Below are 16,566 nucleotides of genomic sequence, written 5' to 3' on the forward strand. Positions count from 1 at the left end.
GTTTTTCATTTTGCCCTGGTTAAGCAGAAAGATCCTATAATTTGTTATCCAAACTGGGATGCTTGTGGATGTGAAAGAGAGCATATTACACCAGGGCAGCAGGCACAAGATGGGATGTGTGGTCACCTATATGGAAGGGATCAGTTTCATCACTATCCCTGCTCTGAGCTACTGGATATGACCATGCAGGTGTGCACTGCTCAGGCACACCCAGCCAGCCCAGTTGGGCTGAAATCTGCCAACCCATATGTCTGCTGAGTGGCATCAGTTGAAGACAGGGGTGGGGGTTGGTGATGGGAGGGTGGAGACATCTTTTCCTAATTCATCCAAGAGCACCAATACAGGCTAGTGATGGAGCCGGGTGTCTGGATGGCTGCTAAAGCCCAAGCTTGCTAATGCCCTGGAAATGGACAACAGTAACAAGGCAATAGAAGCCTACCAGTGCTTGCTCTATGCTTTACTCACTAAATCTCATTTAACTCTTATCAAACCCTGTCATTTGCACACTATTACCTTCATTTATGTACCTTGAGGAAAATGAGGTTCGGAGAGGTGAGGTGAGGTGATTGGCAGAGGTAACATGGCACCGTCTGCCTCCACAGCTCATGATCTTGAACAGGATGGCCATCAGCCTCCTTGTCTTCAGACACCCTCAGTGAAGCTGACCACCCCTGGCTTGTTGCTCTGAGTCCTGGCACCCCTTTGCTTGCCTGCCTCCCCCTGTTGGGTGTGGGGGTTCCCTCAGAGGCTCATCAGTTTGGTTCACCACTGCATGATAACCAGCACCCAACAAAATAACTGGCACTTAGGAAGGGCTCATTAATATTGATGTTTGTTGTCTCAAATCCCAGCCTCTAGGATAGAATTTGGTACTTAAGTAAACATTTTGAGATTCTTCCCGGCAGGAGGGTAGAGCCAAGCAGGTCAGAAGCCTCCTAGCGTTGAAATAACACTCCCAGAGGGCAGAATCCTGGAACCCTTCCACATTACAAGACCAGGAGCCTCAAATTTCTTCTGCTGTTGACTTCTCCAGGGGCTAGTACACAAACTTACCAATCAATTCATAAACATTTACTAAATGTTTTCTCTGGGCTGAGAGCCACAGGGGAGGAACAAGATTGCCTACTTAGAAGTTTATTCTTCCCCCTAGACCCCCAACCTCATACTAACTGCTTTATTCACAGGTTATAAAGCTATCAGCAAACAGCATTGATGATAATACAAATAACTAATGTTTTACAAAGCAGAATCCCATTTTACAGATGAGAACATCAAGACTCATAGTGAATTGTCCAAAGCTCCTTAGCAGCCTCACTTTGCAATCCAACAGGTTAAACACTTAGCAATGTGCTAGCAGGAAGTTACAGAAAGTCTTAATAACCACCTTTTCCCACTTACATCACACTTTAGAGCTCATAAAGCACTTTCACACAGATTCTTTCATTTTCAACACAAGCTGGGGGTGAGGGACCACCATTTCCATTTCAGAGATGAGAAACTGAGGCTCAGAGAGGTGACGTGGCCTGCCCAAGGTTATGCGGCTACTAACCGGCCTCTTCATCGGTAAAATTGAGAAGATAACTATGACTGCCCTCCTTAGCCCTCTTCCCCGGGGCTGCTGTGCAGATTAGAGGTGCTATGTGCACAGCGCTGGACACAAAGTAGGCCTTACAGTAGCAATTACTATTGCTTTTATAATATACAAGCCCCAGCCACGGCCAGCGTGGAAACTGCAGCGGCAATGGCCTATGGCAAAGATCCTCTGGTTCCTCCTGGTCCCTGCTGGACTCTCACTTAAAAGGATGAGACGCTGGCACAGGACATGGAACTGGAGAAGGGGCCCCAAGGGGCTCTAGAACTTGGCTAGTGACTTCAGGACTTGGGGGCTGAGTTGAAGGCCACTGCACCCCAGAGTTGCTGATTTTGCCTCATCTGATCTCCAAAGAGGCCCAAACAGATAGGGGCAGGGGGCCTGGCCACTGGAGAGAAGTCTCGGGGCTGAAAGGCTAGCTACAGGGATGTTGATTTTGGACGAGGATCGGGCGTTGTTTCTGTGTTCCCAGGGGGGCCCCAGTGGCACAGACCGGCTGTTGTGGGCTCTCCATGGCTGGGCTGGAACAGGCTTTTGATTTCTTCCCACTCCTGGCTGGAGGACTTGCCAGTTAAGCTGTGTGGAGTGTTTACTTTTTGAACAATGGCCGCAAGCTGAAGAAGAGGAAAAAACCTGGCCCTTTCTTCTGACTTAGCAGGCCAGGGTCCCCTTAGTAACCAAAATGCCCGCGCACCAGGCTCCAGGAGGAGCAAGGTCGGCACAGTTTCCTCTCATAGGACAATGCTGCCCTCCTGGTGGCGAAGCCTCTTCCAAAGGGCCTGGCATGGACTCAAGGGCCTTCCTGAAGCTCATGTTCCCAAGGAAAGAATCAGAGGCCAGCTTGGCCGGATGGTGTCCTATGCCTGAAAGGCTCAAGGAAACAAGAGGAATGAAGAAAGGCAAAATACAAAACAAACCCCACAAAACCCCTCAAAGTTGGGGGGTGGGGTGGGCAGTGCTGATGGGGAAGGAAGCTGGGCTGTTACTGGGTACCCACGTTTAACCCTGACCATGCTATGAGGGAGATACCACCAGCTCCACAGTAAGGAGGAAGCTCAGAGAGGTCAAAGAAGCTAGTGAATGGCAGAGGGGACTTTTGAACCCAGTCTGACTCTTTCCGGAGATGTCCCCAAATCAATAGCTCAGACTTCAGAATGAGTATCTCTGTAGGGCACACAGCTACACTAACACTCTCAGGACTTGCTTTCTCTCACACAAAATGACACTTGCCTTTTGTATAATAAAAATTAAGTGTGTTTAAAAAAATGGGGCAGAAAAGTTCAAAGAAGAAAATTGTGGCTACTGTAATCCCTCCATTTGGAGATAATGTTTTGGTATATTTCTTTCCATATCCCCTCCATCCCAACCTCTACTTTTTAAAACACAGTTGAAATAAGTCAATGTTTTTTTCTGATTTTCTCATTTATTACAACATAAGCGATGTCTTACTTTAGTAAAAGCTGTGTAATCGCTAATTGCTACAAAATGTTCTACTTCATAGAAGCAAACCCAACCAAGACTCCTTTGTTGGCTATTTCTAGTTTTAAAGAAATTATTATAAATAATATTCCTGTGAAATCTGTAGGCATATAGCCGTGTGCTTTAGGATGGATTCCTAGAAGTGGAATTTCCTTTCCACTTCTTAAAGAGTGTCCCTCTCAAATTCGACTTTGAGAGAGATATCTTTACTTCCAATTATTTTAAAGTCATTTTATCCACAGCTTGTGTTTCCTACTCTAAGTGAAGAAAAATCAGCAAAGACACGAGCAGATGTCAAAATAGTCCTCCAAAAACCCTACCCAATTAAAACACTTACTAGTACCGCAGCACACCGAGACAGCTCTCCGGTAGCTTGTCCCACCAACACATTCCCTCTCTTTTTAGTTACAACATATGCCAAAGCTCCTGCCAGCTGCAAACCCTCCCCCCACCAGACTCTATAGGCTTTTTCTCAGAATGGAAAAAAAAAGATACTGACATGTACACCGGCTTTCCAAATGGCATTTCTTGCACAGAGAAATACACAAAAATGGCATCTTCCCATAAATACTGTTAATCAAAAATGTCTTTCCCTTTATGCTTTGTCACAGACAGACTTAGTCTGACCTCTGCCTTTCAGGACAGAAAAGGGAAAAAATCATAGTATGGGAGGTGTTCGGGGCAAATGAGCAAATACAGGCTCTAATATAAGCTTCACCTCTAGATTGCACCTTCGCACGTGGGGTGCCTCAGGCAATTCACTCAAATTCATAAATCCTCCAGGTTTTCATCTGTAAAATGGGGATCATGATAGTAGTCACCTCACAGAGTTGTTGTGAGGATTAGATAAGTGAATGTACATAGAGGAGACAGTGTGATTCCCAGGAGATCCGTAACAGGCATTCAACCAACAGTGGCACTCTTGCCTGTCTGTCCCCTCTCCTTCAATGGTTCCTGGGACCTCAGTGGAGCCTGGCAAACCTCATCCTGGAGCACCTGAGAAAGCAGTAAGTTTGCCTTGCCCCACGCTAGCCTATGGTTTACTCCCACAACCAGAATACTGTCAGTCTACAATTATGAATACAGGTATTGGATTCCTTCTCTAGTGTGTGGGCTTCTTGGGGCCACCAAGACAGATTTCTGTACTCTCAACTCCTACCCCAATATTTGGCCCCAGAGTAGGCAATTCATGAATGAATGAATGAATGAATGGGAGGCCACAGAGCCTAGAGATGAAAAGCACAGGATCTGGAAGCCAGTCTTTGTGAGTACTAACTCAGCTCCACCACTCGCCTGCTATGGAATCGTGGGGCTTTCACTTAATCTCTCTGTGCCTCCGTCTCCTCCTCTATAAACTGGGGATGATAACAGTGCCTACACCTTATGCTTTTGGTGAGGATTAAAGGGGTTAAGATTTTTAAAGTACTTAGACTAGTGCCTGGCACATGAGAAGTGCAAGGCAAATGTTTGTTAAATTAAAATGAATGATCTTTTGAGGGTGATGGAAATATTCTATACCTCTACTGGTGATGGTTTCACTAACATATAAAATTCAGAATTCATTGAATCATACAGTTTAAATGGATGGTTTGTTGTGCAAAAATTACAACACAATGAGTTGATAAACACATTAGTGCCATTTCCAGAGGACAGACTAAAGTCACAATAGACCATGAAAAGTAACAACGCATGAATGATGGTGACCAAATGCCACTTGACAAGGTAATTTTTCTGCAAACCATCCCCCAAAGCACATTCTGATCTGTGGCTGTGTTTGGCTCCTTGCTGCCTTCCTTTTTTGTCCTGCCCAGGATTTTTAAAACTTTTTTTCTACTCATGCCCTCCTAGGATAAACATAGAATCCAATGTCCCTGATACACTTCCCTACACAAAAGTGGGGTCCACTTGAGAATCACTCTACCTTTCGTGTATCGTCTCTAGCCAAGATTTTACAGAATCTTACTTTCTAGAGTTGATTGTATGAAAACAATGGGTCTATGTCCCCTGCTAAAATATAAAGTATCAGGTGCACTTGTTCAAACCATGCCAGTCCTCCACACCGATGGGGGTGACCTTGCCTATCTAGGGAGGGGTTTGGGCAGCTAGTGACAAAAGGCAGGACTCAGAACCAGGTCACAAAATGAAGAGCAAGGATTTGCACTGGCAACATAATTCAGGGGATCCAGAGAACAGTCAGGAGCATGTGGTCAGTTCTCTCGGCCAAGGAAGCCAGGGCTGGAGGCAGAGGAAAGAAGCTGGTCCTGGATATTAAGGAGCAGGGCCCAGATCCACCTCTGCCTCCTCAGCTGAGAACCAGGCTCCATACCTAAGATGGAGGTGGTGAGGGTTGGTGAGGAATAAATGAGCCAGTGCACGGTGAGTCTTTTCTGTTATCCTTCCACCAGGAACATCGTCAGGGCAGAGCTGTGTCTTATTCATCTCTGCATCTCCAGTGCCCAGCACAGTGCCTGACACAGGGCAACCACTCATGAATTGTAATATTGTGGCTGGGTCCACTCTACAGGGAGGCAGACCTGGCGCAGATGTCATATAAGCCCAAATGGACAGCGTAACCCCGATGTAAGCAAACTGGAGTTTGCTCAAGGAAGTGTGATGGGAATAACGATAATGATGATGAGAATGACAACAATCATGTAAAATTATCATGATTAGTGTAGAATTAATTCACAGTTGACACAGCAAGTAAGATAGGTGTTACCATGGTAGTTGAGATGTGGGTTGTGGAATGAGACGGCCAGATTCAAGCCCTGCCTCTGCCACTGTGTAGCCTTCTTTACTTCTGAGCCTCAACTTTCTCACCTGTAAAATGGGGATAATACCACCTACTGCCCAGCTATGTTTGGAGAGTGAAGTGGGACAATATGTGTAAAGAATTGAACACAGTACCTGACTGCAGTTAGTGAACAATAAATGGGGGGGGGGGTGTGCTATGAAAAATGAGTTACCATCCTTGCAATTTGAAAGGAAGATTAGAGTTTCAAGGCTGTAAGAATCTGAACAACTGATTTTCAGACCAAAGGCAGAGGCTCCATTATTAGAATACAGTGCCATTAAAATTTAAACTACCACCAACCTACTGTTCTTTTCCTGGCTATGCCTTAGGGACACAAGCATGTTCTCTGAGCCAGACTGCCTGAGTCTGCGTCCCAACTCTGCCAGTTACAATTGTGCTACCTTGGGCAAACCCTGTAACCTCCTGCGCCTCAGTTTCCTCATCTGTATGTGGAGATGAAAATAGTACCGACACCTAGGATAATGGTTACCCTTGGGTCAGAGGGAGAATGACTATAAAGGGGCACAAGAGGGGCTTCCAGAGGGCTGGTAATACTTTGTTTCTTGGTCTGGAGGTGGTTACGTGGCGTGGCTGCCTTGTGGGAACTCAACTTGCTCTGCACTTCGGATGAGGGCGCTCTTCCCTAGAAATCTATAAAATGGGACTATGACCACATGCTACATAGGGTTGTGACAAGATTAAAGAAAAAGAAAAAAAAAGTTTATTTTGTACCTGCATGGCCACGTTCCCCCTACCTGCCCACGGTGCTGGTCTTGGCAACAGGCAGGCTCCCGCCCTGTTGGAGTGACCCCTGAGGCCTGTAAGCATTCTCCTCTCCTACGACCAAGCCAGCGCCTGAGGCAGGTCCTCTGACACCAGCGACTAGACCACAGGCAAAGGGGACAGGTTCAGACCGACTTCCTGCAAAGACACTTTGCTTCAAGAGGAAGCATATCCTCTTAAATCAGAGCATTATCAAACCCACAAAGTGCTTTGCTTTGGCTCAGAGAAAGTCCAAAGCTCATCTCTGAAAGAGGCAGAACTGCCACGGCTCCTGACATTGCACTTGATGTCTCACTGAAATATGACTTCTTGGCAGCTTTTTTTTTTTTTTTTAAAGTTTTTAAAGGTAGAGAATATGGTTAAAACTAAACTGAAAATTGTATCTTAACAGTTCATCAATCTAAATTTTACCCGAAATGACTGCTGCCAGCTTCACACAGTCACCTCGTAGGCTGACTGCACCCCTGAGGCACAGCTAACTCTGCAGGGGCCTCACAGGCCGGGCCGGTGCTACACGCTCTCTTACTCCCATAACTGCAAAATGAGCTACTAGCTGCTGTGTTCCTCCTGTGGCCTAACCCTTCACATGTACCATTGATTCAGTCCTCACAACACCCCTGTGGAGGGAAAAGGAAATGCTGGGTCATAGAGGTAAAACAACTTGTCCAAAGTCCCATGCCTTAGCAGTAGTCGAGCTAACACTGAACCCAGATGAACATCAAAACCTTCGTTATCACCCAACACACCTTACTAATTGCTCTGACACGTTGTTTTGACCAACAAACATACTGAGCAACTGTAATTTAATAGAGGTTTGCTAGGTACATAACAGCAGAATCAAGCAGCCAGATGGTTGGTCCAGACTCTACTAAATGCTCAAGGAAGAGGGTTTACTATGAAATATTGTACCCATTTGACGGATGAGGACACTGAGGCTAAAGAGATGAAACGGTTTGCCCTTGTTCTCACAATGGGTACTTTGTCAGAAAAAGGATCTGACTCTGGTTTCCATGCCAATGTTCTTTCCACTAAACAGCACGTACAAAATGTACTCAAATGCATGCGCATGTATATGAGAACGTAACAAAGAACAGCATGGGGAGCTAGTGGCCTCCTAGGAGGAAGGGAAAGAGAAATCAGAGGGAAAGTGGAAAGGACAGGAAGAGGAAAGGAACATATTCAGGTATTCTAAACTCTTTACTCCCTCCTGAAATCTCAGATACACATAGAGGGAAGAGTGACATTTTCCTTCCCTCCCTTATGCCCCAAAGGTCACCGAGCTGCCAAGCAGTTGATAAACGTAGTAGTTTTTCTTTGGAGCCAGGAGTCACTGATTTGCTCCTTCCTGCTCCACAAAATTAAAAATCTAAGCCTAAGAGTTCAGAGGACCCCTGAAAACACTGCTGGAATTTCCCAGGGTGCTTTAAACAGAAACAGAAGCTTGGCAGGGGAGGGAAGTGGTGCAAGCACCTCACAGGTCAGGCCAAATCCCCTCTTCACAAGGTAATAAGCACTGACTCTCATTAACAAATCCAGAGATTTTCAACCCAGGTCAGTAAAGGGGCTACTTCTCCAATGGGCTTTTCTTCCTTTCCTGACCATCATCCTTTGGAGCTTCATTCATTCACCCATTCATTCACTCATTGGTCAGTCATGTCAATCTGAAGCTAGGTCTCAAAGACAGAGATGACTAAAACATGATGTCTAAACTCAAGAGGCTCCCGGCCTACTAGTGTGTGGGTGAGGATGGAGTGGGGGAGGGTGGAAATTTTAATAAGCCTAAGAAAAGGCACAGTCATATGTAGTAGAAAAGACCTCGCTCTGGTGGAACATCTCCATACACATGGAGCTTGCCCACTGCCTCCCCAGATGGTTGTGGGCCCAGGGCCACAGAGTCCCAAGGCTGGTGTCCTGGCTCACTCACTCACTCGTCGGGTAGCTTTAGGCAAGACCTTTCGCCTCCTTTAGTATCAGTTTCCAGCTCTGTGAGATTGGGTCTTGATCCTCACCTTCAGGATTGTAAGAAGGTTAAAAGAAGACGCAGTAGGGTATGTGCTTCATAGAGCACCGGCCACAGAGAAGAAGCTCAGTCAGTGCCAGTCTGCCTTCTTCTGAGAGTTTGGTTCTGCCAGCTGTGGGGCTCCACCCAACACAGCGCCACCATCCAGCCTGCCTCCACTCTGCCCTCCGGAATGGAGGGGTGAGCCCATGTACACCTCTGATTCTGCTGGGGTTTTGCCCTAAACTGAAGCACCTTCCTACTGCTGGAGACTCTGTTTCCTCATGAGTAAAAAGAGGATGTGGAAGGTGTCAACACCTTTCACCACTGCTGCATAATGCAAATGAGAGATGAGGTGGCAGAGTGCTTGGTAAAATGTGAAGATGGCCCAGCACAGATCACCATGATTATCTCCATCCTGCAAGACTCTGCTCTTCCTGACTATTCCTGCTCCCACAGCAAGTTGCCTTCTTTGGTCCCAAGCAAGGACAATGGACAACATACACTTGGGCCCTCAATTAAAACTTGATTAGTGATGTTTCTAATTGTTTCATATGTACCTGTCACTTTTTCCTTAAAATAGCTGATTTAACCACACTATGTTTACATATACTGCAATAACACCAGTGTCATCTATAAAACATTGTAGAGTTTTTAAACACTGTATTTTTGAATATGTGATTTCATTTGATCTTCAAAGCAACCTCATGGAATAAGCATGATTATTCCCATTTCACAAAAGAGAAAAAAGAAGCTCTTGCCTCAGGTCCAGAGTAATAAAAGAGCTAGGATCTGAACTTGGGACTGCTGGTCCCCAAAGCCTGGTCCCCTTCTCTTCTCTGTGCAGCCATGTCTACTCTCCTGGTTTAGCAAATACTGAGGTCAGTGACCAGGTCACTTTTTTTGGTAACCTCCACAGATAGACTTATCAGAGGCTAGATACACAAGAACAAACAGACCATAAAAACAGGGACTGTTTCTTTTTCTTTCGTACACTGAAACACACAACAAAATAATTGGGTTTGAATTCTGATCCTGATCATTATTAGCTGTGTACAAGTTACTTAACCTTCCTGTGCCCAAATTTCAGGATCTGTAAAGCAGGGCCACCATTACTAGAGCACAGACTTGTAAAAATTAAATTATAAGCATAATGCATCCAGCAGTATTTCAAAAAAAGTAACCATCCAATTTGAAATGATGAAACTTGAATTTAAATTTCACTGGGGGCATAAGGGGATGCTGATTCCCCAGTGCCCAAATGCTTTGGGGTCGCCCACTCATAAAACAGGGCCTTCCTTCCTCCCACCCAACTGCCACTTGCCATCATTCATTCATCACTAAGCACAGCAAACTTGGACTCCCATCTCCACCTGCCTTTTATTTGAAATGTCAATTTTTAAAGAGTGGAGAGGTTGGAAACCCAATTTAACAAGCATGCTGAAACATTGTTTATTGCCCCCATAAACATGGCTTAGTGAGAATTACGGACTTAATCAGAGTGAACTTATCTCCCGGTGAAAAGGAACACTTTAAATTTCAGAAATGGCACCTTCACTGTGAAAATCTCTTAACTTTTCAAACAAACTACAGGGGGTCTTAAACATATGGGCAGTAAAGGGGCAGCCATTACTGTGATTTGTCTTGCCCAAGAGCCAAGGAGCCCTAAAGGTCCATAACAACTTTAAGATCCAGGGAAAATATTTGGAAAAACATATTCAGGAGACATGTCTCTAAAAACACCCAAAAGGTCTGCCGAGTGGGAAGTAATATCTGTACGGTTGCTTGGGGCTGCGCAAAAGAAAGGACCCTGGAGTGATTAGAACAGGGGCTATTTAACCAGCAGCAGCATTGAGAAAGCTCACCTCTCCTCCTGTGTGTAAGATTAAGCATTAGGTAATAGGTAATTAGCAATTGGTAATATTTTGGGACCTGCTTTTCAGAAGACAGGTGTCACATAAATCCCAAAGACTACTAAACAGTTTGTGTGGTATTTTTTTCTTTCTAAAAAGCATTTCCAGAGGGTGAGGACCTGGGAACCCCAACTTCCCAATTTGAGGCTTCATTAAGGCTGCTCTGATCATTCATTCCAGGAAAGGTTTTCATAAAGACTCCCCATTTTGCAGAGACTGTATCAGCCTGGCTGCCAGAGGCAGGAAAGGCAACAGATATAAAATTTTATTATTTCAATGCCCCAGTAGCAGCCAGGAGGACTTAATGAAATCGCCAAGATTTACAATCTGAAATAGCTATTGCACAGACAGATATGGTTAAGGGAGCTGTGCCCTCTGACCTTTCAACCCTTTGATCCTCACACAGCAGGTGGCCTGGAGCCCCCTCCTGGGCATCTTCCCTCTCTTCCGACACTGCTGAACCTTGATGTGCAATAAGCCTGACCCTACACAGGTGACTCTCACAGTGCTTATCACCAGCAGCTGCTGCTAATGGAACAGCCCAAATCACTTGGCCTCGAGATTCCAACTTGGAGATGGGGGAAGAGGGATCTGCTGTGTAGTGTCCGAATGGTGCTGAAATGATGCCCAATAGTTCAGCCTCAAGTCCAGTTGTTTGGAAATGCTTAACGATGTCATTACCAAAAACTGTCCTAGAAATGGAACTCTGGTCTCCTCTGATTTATACTTTGAGTTAGAAAAAAAAAAAATCACCTTTTAAAAATAAATCACAAATCTCAAAAAAAAAAAAAAAAAAATCAACCCCGAAGTCCCAAATGCATCTCTCAGAACTTCCCTAAAACCATGTGCAGCAAATTTATACCAATGAAAATCAAAACAATTTTTGGAAACCTAAAATTGACTGTTTTCAGTTCCATGAAATTTCATTTAAAAAACCCCATATGCCAAAATGTCCAAATTCTCTTATTTTTAAAAATTGGGATGACTTCCAAAATCATAGCTATCTTTTTCTTCCTTTTTTTTCCTTCTAAAGCTAAGGATGGGTAATGTGCATATGTACTTATCAAGCTTCATAATTTAACCCATTCGGTCAGTAGAAAATATTTTCAATAAAATGCTGAAGAGGCAGGATATAAATTTATTACCATTCCATCTTTTAAAACAATTGACTCCTAGGTGCCAGGGTTTAATTCTATTTGGTTAAGGACATGTCCAGGAGTTTAGGCAGCTCCAGTCTGCAGCTTTTAGTTTTTGTCAGATATTTAGGCAGGACACATAAACCATTCTGTGCGATGCTGATAACACCCAGCTTAACTGCCACTGCTGATCATACTTGGGAAAAGCCCTGAGCCCATACCTTTGTTTCTAAACAAACAGTATGGTCATCCCCACTCTTTACCTACAAAGGCCTGAGCTTAGGTCATGTATGTCTGAATTCAACAGGCAAAGAAAAAACCCACTTCTTTTGTAGCCTGAGTGGCATATATTTTAAATATTCAACTTTAAATTCATTTTGAAATCAGCTGAGAATCAGACAATATGTAGAGAGAGGTTTATAGGCTCCAATTTTAGTCACACTTTTCTCTATGGATGTTTAAGTTTAGTACAGAGAGCAGTTTATGGAAAAAGCAGTTCAGCAGGGGAAAAAAGGTATGGTTACTACATCACAGTTTGATCACTTTGTACAAAATTATTATTAAGCTCTCTTCTTCAGAGGTGCCTACTGGAAATATTTTATTAATTATAATATCTACCATCAAGTGAGGGTCTACTAATGTGCACGAAACTTTAGTCGTATTATTTCTGTCATCACTTTAGGGCAGGTGACCCCATTTTGCAGATGGAGATGTTAAAGCATACATGCACAGATGCTCAGTGATTTGCCTAAGTTACACAGGGACAAATAGTGGAGCTGGGATTCAAGCTCAGGTTCAAAGCCCTCAAAGCTCCTCGTCCATCCACATTTTTTCCCAACAAAAGCAAAACAAAGGCAAAACAACAACAACAATAATTTGTACAGAAAAGGCCAGATTTCGGCTTGCTTACACATTGCTGTGGCCCATTTAAAAGCCTTCCAAATCAATTATTTTAGGTCATTAAGAGGAAGTTTAATTTGGTTGACAAACACCCCTACTGTGGTGACCTCACATATCAACAACAAATGCCTGATGGTACCATGAGTCTGCTGAGCATGGTGTTAAACAAAACCACATGTGCCCTGATTCCAAGTGGGATTCGACTAGGCCAAGGGTACTGCTCTTCAATCATCATGCTGCTGGTCTCTGAGCTCCCTCAGTGGCCCCGCCCCTAATCACTTGCAAGGAGTTTATGAAAAGAAGTCATCAGTCCCATGTGGCTGCGTTCAGTTGAAAGTGCCTTTAAGCTAATGTTGATTTAGAAAAAGTCACTCAATAAAAAAATACAAAAGGAGGCTGGAAAAGAAGGCAGAGCCAATCTTCAGCAGATGTCTCTTAGCTTATTTTGTTAAAAATTTACCAGTTTTACACATACACAATATTGATAATCACTTCCATTTACTTGGCGCCTACAATGTGTCAGGTAACACTTTTCTCATTTACTCCTCATTAAAAAACTCCTATGAACTGGATATTCTACCTATTTTACAAGGAAGGAGTTTGAAGCTCAAAGAGGCACCTTAACACCCCCAACTGCCAAACAGAAGCACCCCTCTCAAAGGGGTGACAATTAAAAATTATATAGCTCGAGTGCCATCTATATTGGTAGACCCTCATTCAATGGTTGATATTACTATTAAATATTTAGAATAGGCATCTCTTATGAGGATAACAGAATTAGCAGTTCTATACATAGTGGTCGAATTGTGTGATGTAGTAACCATACCCGCTCCCCCCTCCCCACCAGCCCCTGCTAAACCAATTTCACCTTTAAACAAAGGAGCTTGTTTAAAGTGGCCTAATAGTCGTGGAGGCAGAATTTGAATCCAGGTCCTTACAACTCTAGAGCCCAAGAGTTCTCTTCACTCTGCCTCAAAGCCTCCTGCATGCTGCTCCTTATCTTAATCTGACAGGAATTTGGTTAGTTCAAGCTTCTCTTAGTAACAATTTATAAACTTTAAGTTTTCTTTGAAGTCAGTTTTAAGGCTGCTAAGTGGAACTTATATATGATGACTGGCTAAGTGATGATAGGAAAACTGGGAAACAAAAGCATCAATGATGGTTTCACATTTTCTACCGAGGTTCTCCCTCATAAATTACTCAGTTTTTCTAATCTGTAACAGAGGGCTAGCTCCTCTCACAAGAGAACAATTCAGTCACAACAAATCAGGCTGAAAATGTACTGACTGCAAGAGATACTTCAGTCAGCCAGAAGTACTCGTTCCCTTCGATTACACAAATTACTACTAGAGCTTTAAGTTGTTTTATATTAACTAATTCCAACATTAGGATAAGTGGCATTTAAGAATCACACTCATTTTAAAAGCAGATGCCACATGAGGAGGAGGGACCTTCCAAAGGAAATCCATCAGGTGAAATCCAGAACATTCCTTAGGCTCTAAGTTGAACACGGAGGCTGAATTTTCACTCTGAATGCTCTGGATGTGACAGATTCACATGTGATGATTTGCTTGGTAACAGCACACAAAGGAAATTTCAGCAAAATCAACCTGCTGTCCAATTACTTTTTTCTTTATACAATTAAGCAAGCACCAGGGTTTTCACTGATCTAAACTTTGCCTCTTATTTTTATAATACTCACTATGAGGAATAATGTTTGGCAGAGCTTTTTAAAAAGCTCTTCACATCCATTATATCAGTTAGTTTTTACAACTCTTTGAGATGGATAATCTGATCTTAATTTCACTGATGAGAGAATGGAGCCTCGGAGAGGCTAAGTAACCCTGCCCCAGTCACAAGTGTACTCAGAGCTTCCTCTGGAAAAATATGAGGCTGCCAGACTCGACCTCTCCTTTCCCCTCACTACCACCCCCAGTGCCTGGCCTGGAGGCCACCCTGAGAAGGAAAAGCTCAGGCAAAGGTGGGAGCCTCTGCCCAGGGCTAGGGCAGGGCTAGGTGTAATCAGACACAGCCTGATCCAGAGGCTCTGGGGTCTGACAAACCCATCATAATTGTGGGACTGGAAGCAAATTATTTTACCTCTCTGAGCCTCAGTCTCCCCATTTGCAAATATGAATATCTTCTCTTTGGTAGACAGATTCTGAGGAATTAGCAAAAGTGAAAACAGGTATAGTACTGAGCACTGTGGTGCTGAGCAAGGACACAGAAGATGCCAGTTTCTTCCCAACCTACTCCCTTTCTCCCTAAAGCTCTTCCCATGAACCTATGACAGAAACTACCAGGTGGAATTTTTCATTCAAATATCACCTCCTTATAAAGTAGGACTATGATTACTTAGCACTACAAACAGATCTCATGTGGAATTTCTCAGTTCTAGTGAGGACACACAGGCACAGCACCACTTACACCTGAATGTAATTATGACTCAGAGTTTTGCATCAGTCATAGCGTTAACAAGTGCGAGCTACGTCTTATTACCATCTACCTGAGGAGTCCTGTGAAGGAGTAAAATGGTACACTGGTTAACAGGAAATACTCTTCTACACTCACCATGAAACTGTTTAAAACTAAACATTAAAAAAATGAACAAAGGATTCAAGACTTTCTATGTCAGGGACAAATGAAAAGAAAAAAATGAGTTAAAATGGTGCCAATTCATTTGACAGAAATTCAGGTTCTTTGAGATGCAAAGGGAAAAAAAGTTATTTTTCTTGTCTGTAAATAAGTAAATCCTGTAATTTTGAGTAAAAGCTCCACAGTTAAACCACTGCAGACACAGACAATAATCGTCTCTGGACCCGAGAGACCAGGAGACACTGTGACGTGGCACGTGGGTGCTGTCCCTGGAACAGTGGCTCCACGCGGTCTCAAGCCCTGGGTGCACGGGCAAAACCAGCCTTCTCCAAGCTCCAGCCAAGCCTTCCTACATAAAGGACAGTGAGGAAGAGAGAGAAATGCCGGAAGCTTGGCTCGTCTCCTTGTGCATCCATCACTCGTCTCTTGAAATTGCTTTGGTGAACTTGGTACCTGGGTCTTACTCCCCCTATTCCTAATGCTTGAAACTACCACTTAGTATATAACCTAAATTTATACTTTCAAACTGGGCTGTAGAAAGATTATCTAATCCATAAAAAGTACTTGGAAACAGAGAGAAAACAAAAATCTAGTAAAAATGGTGCTTAAAACCTCAAAGAAAGCCATCACTACAAACACCTCTGGTCTGGTAGCAAGGAAACCATTTGGAAGCTTGGGTTTGGGACGCTAACACATTTGAATTTTATATATACGGTTGCGGTGTGTTAATTTACTTAAGAATTACCTTGATCTTTACAAATATCAATTTACTTTATTAACATGGTTAAGCAGTTTCCAGGCATTTTATATGGAAGGACCTTGTTTCTAACGGCCCAGAAGGAGGAGGCCTGACCATGTCCCTTCCCTATTTACACCCTTCAATGGCTCTCCATTGCCCTATAAAGTTGAAGCTCTTATAACGCGGCTTACAAGGCCCTGGATGGCCTGGCCCTGCCTGCCCACCTCAGCGTTCCTCTCCCCCCTCCACACTCCCGGCCGACACGGAACTTCTCACACTTCCTGGTAAACTCCGTGGTCTACACTATACATCTCTGCAGATGCTGTTCCCTGTTCCTCTGGTTAAACACCTATTTATCTGTTAGGTCTCTGTTTAGGCATTCCCTGCCTCTGAGAAGCCTAGCCCTCAAGGCTCAGTTCACTTTTTCCCCGACCAGAGCCGATGGCCTCTCAAATTCCCTGCAATCATTTTCTCCTTGTCTGCATCTGTTCCAGACAAAACTCTGAAGGTGCAGATTATGTCACATTCACCATTTTACATAGAACTCCTAGTACGATACAATGCCTGGTTCACAGAAGGCTCTCAAAACATCACCACAGAAGGGGTATGTACTGTATAGTGATCAGACACTGGGATA

At 43.9% G+C, this 16,566-nt stretch overlaps 1 protein-coding gene across 7 annotated transcripts in view; it reads right to left on the minus strand.

Annotated features, from left to right (window-relative positions):
- DENND1A (DENN domain containing 1A) overlaps positions 1-16,566 on the minus strand; it is a 470,473-nt gene that overhangs the window by 172,213 nt on the left and 281,694 nt on the right. The window lies entirely within an intron of this gene.

Source organism: Camelus bactrianus, chromosome 4 (assembly GCF_048773025.1).
Source record: "Camelus bactrianus isolate YW-2024 breed Bactrian camel chromosome 4, ASM4877302v1, whole genome shotgun sequence".
Lineage (NCBI taxonomy): Eukaryota > Metazoa > Chordata > Mammalia > Artiodactyla > Camelidae > Camelus > Camelus bactrianus.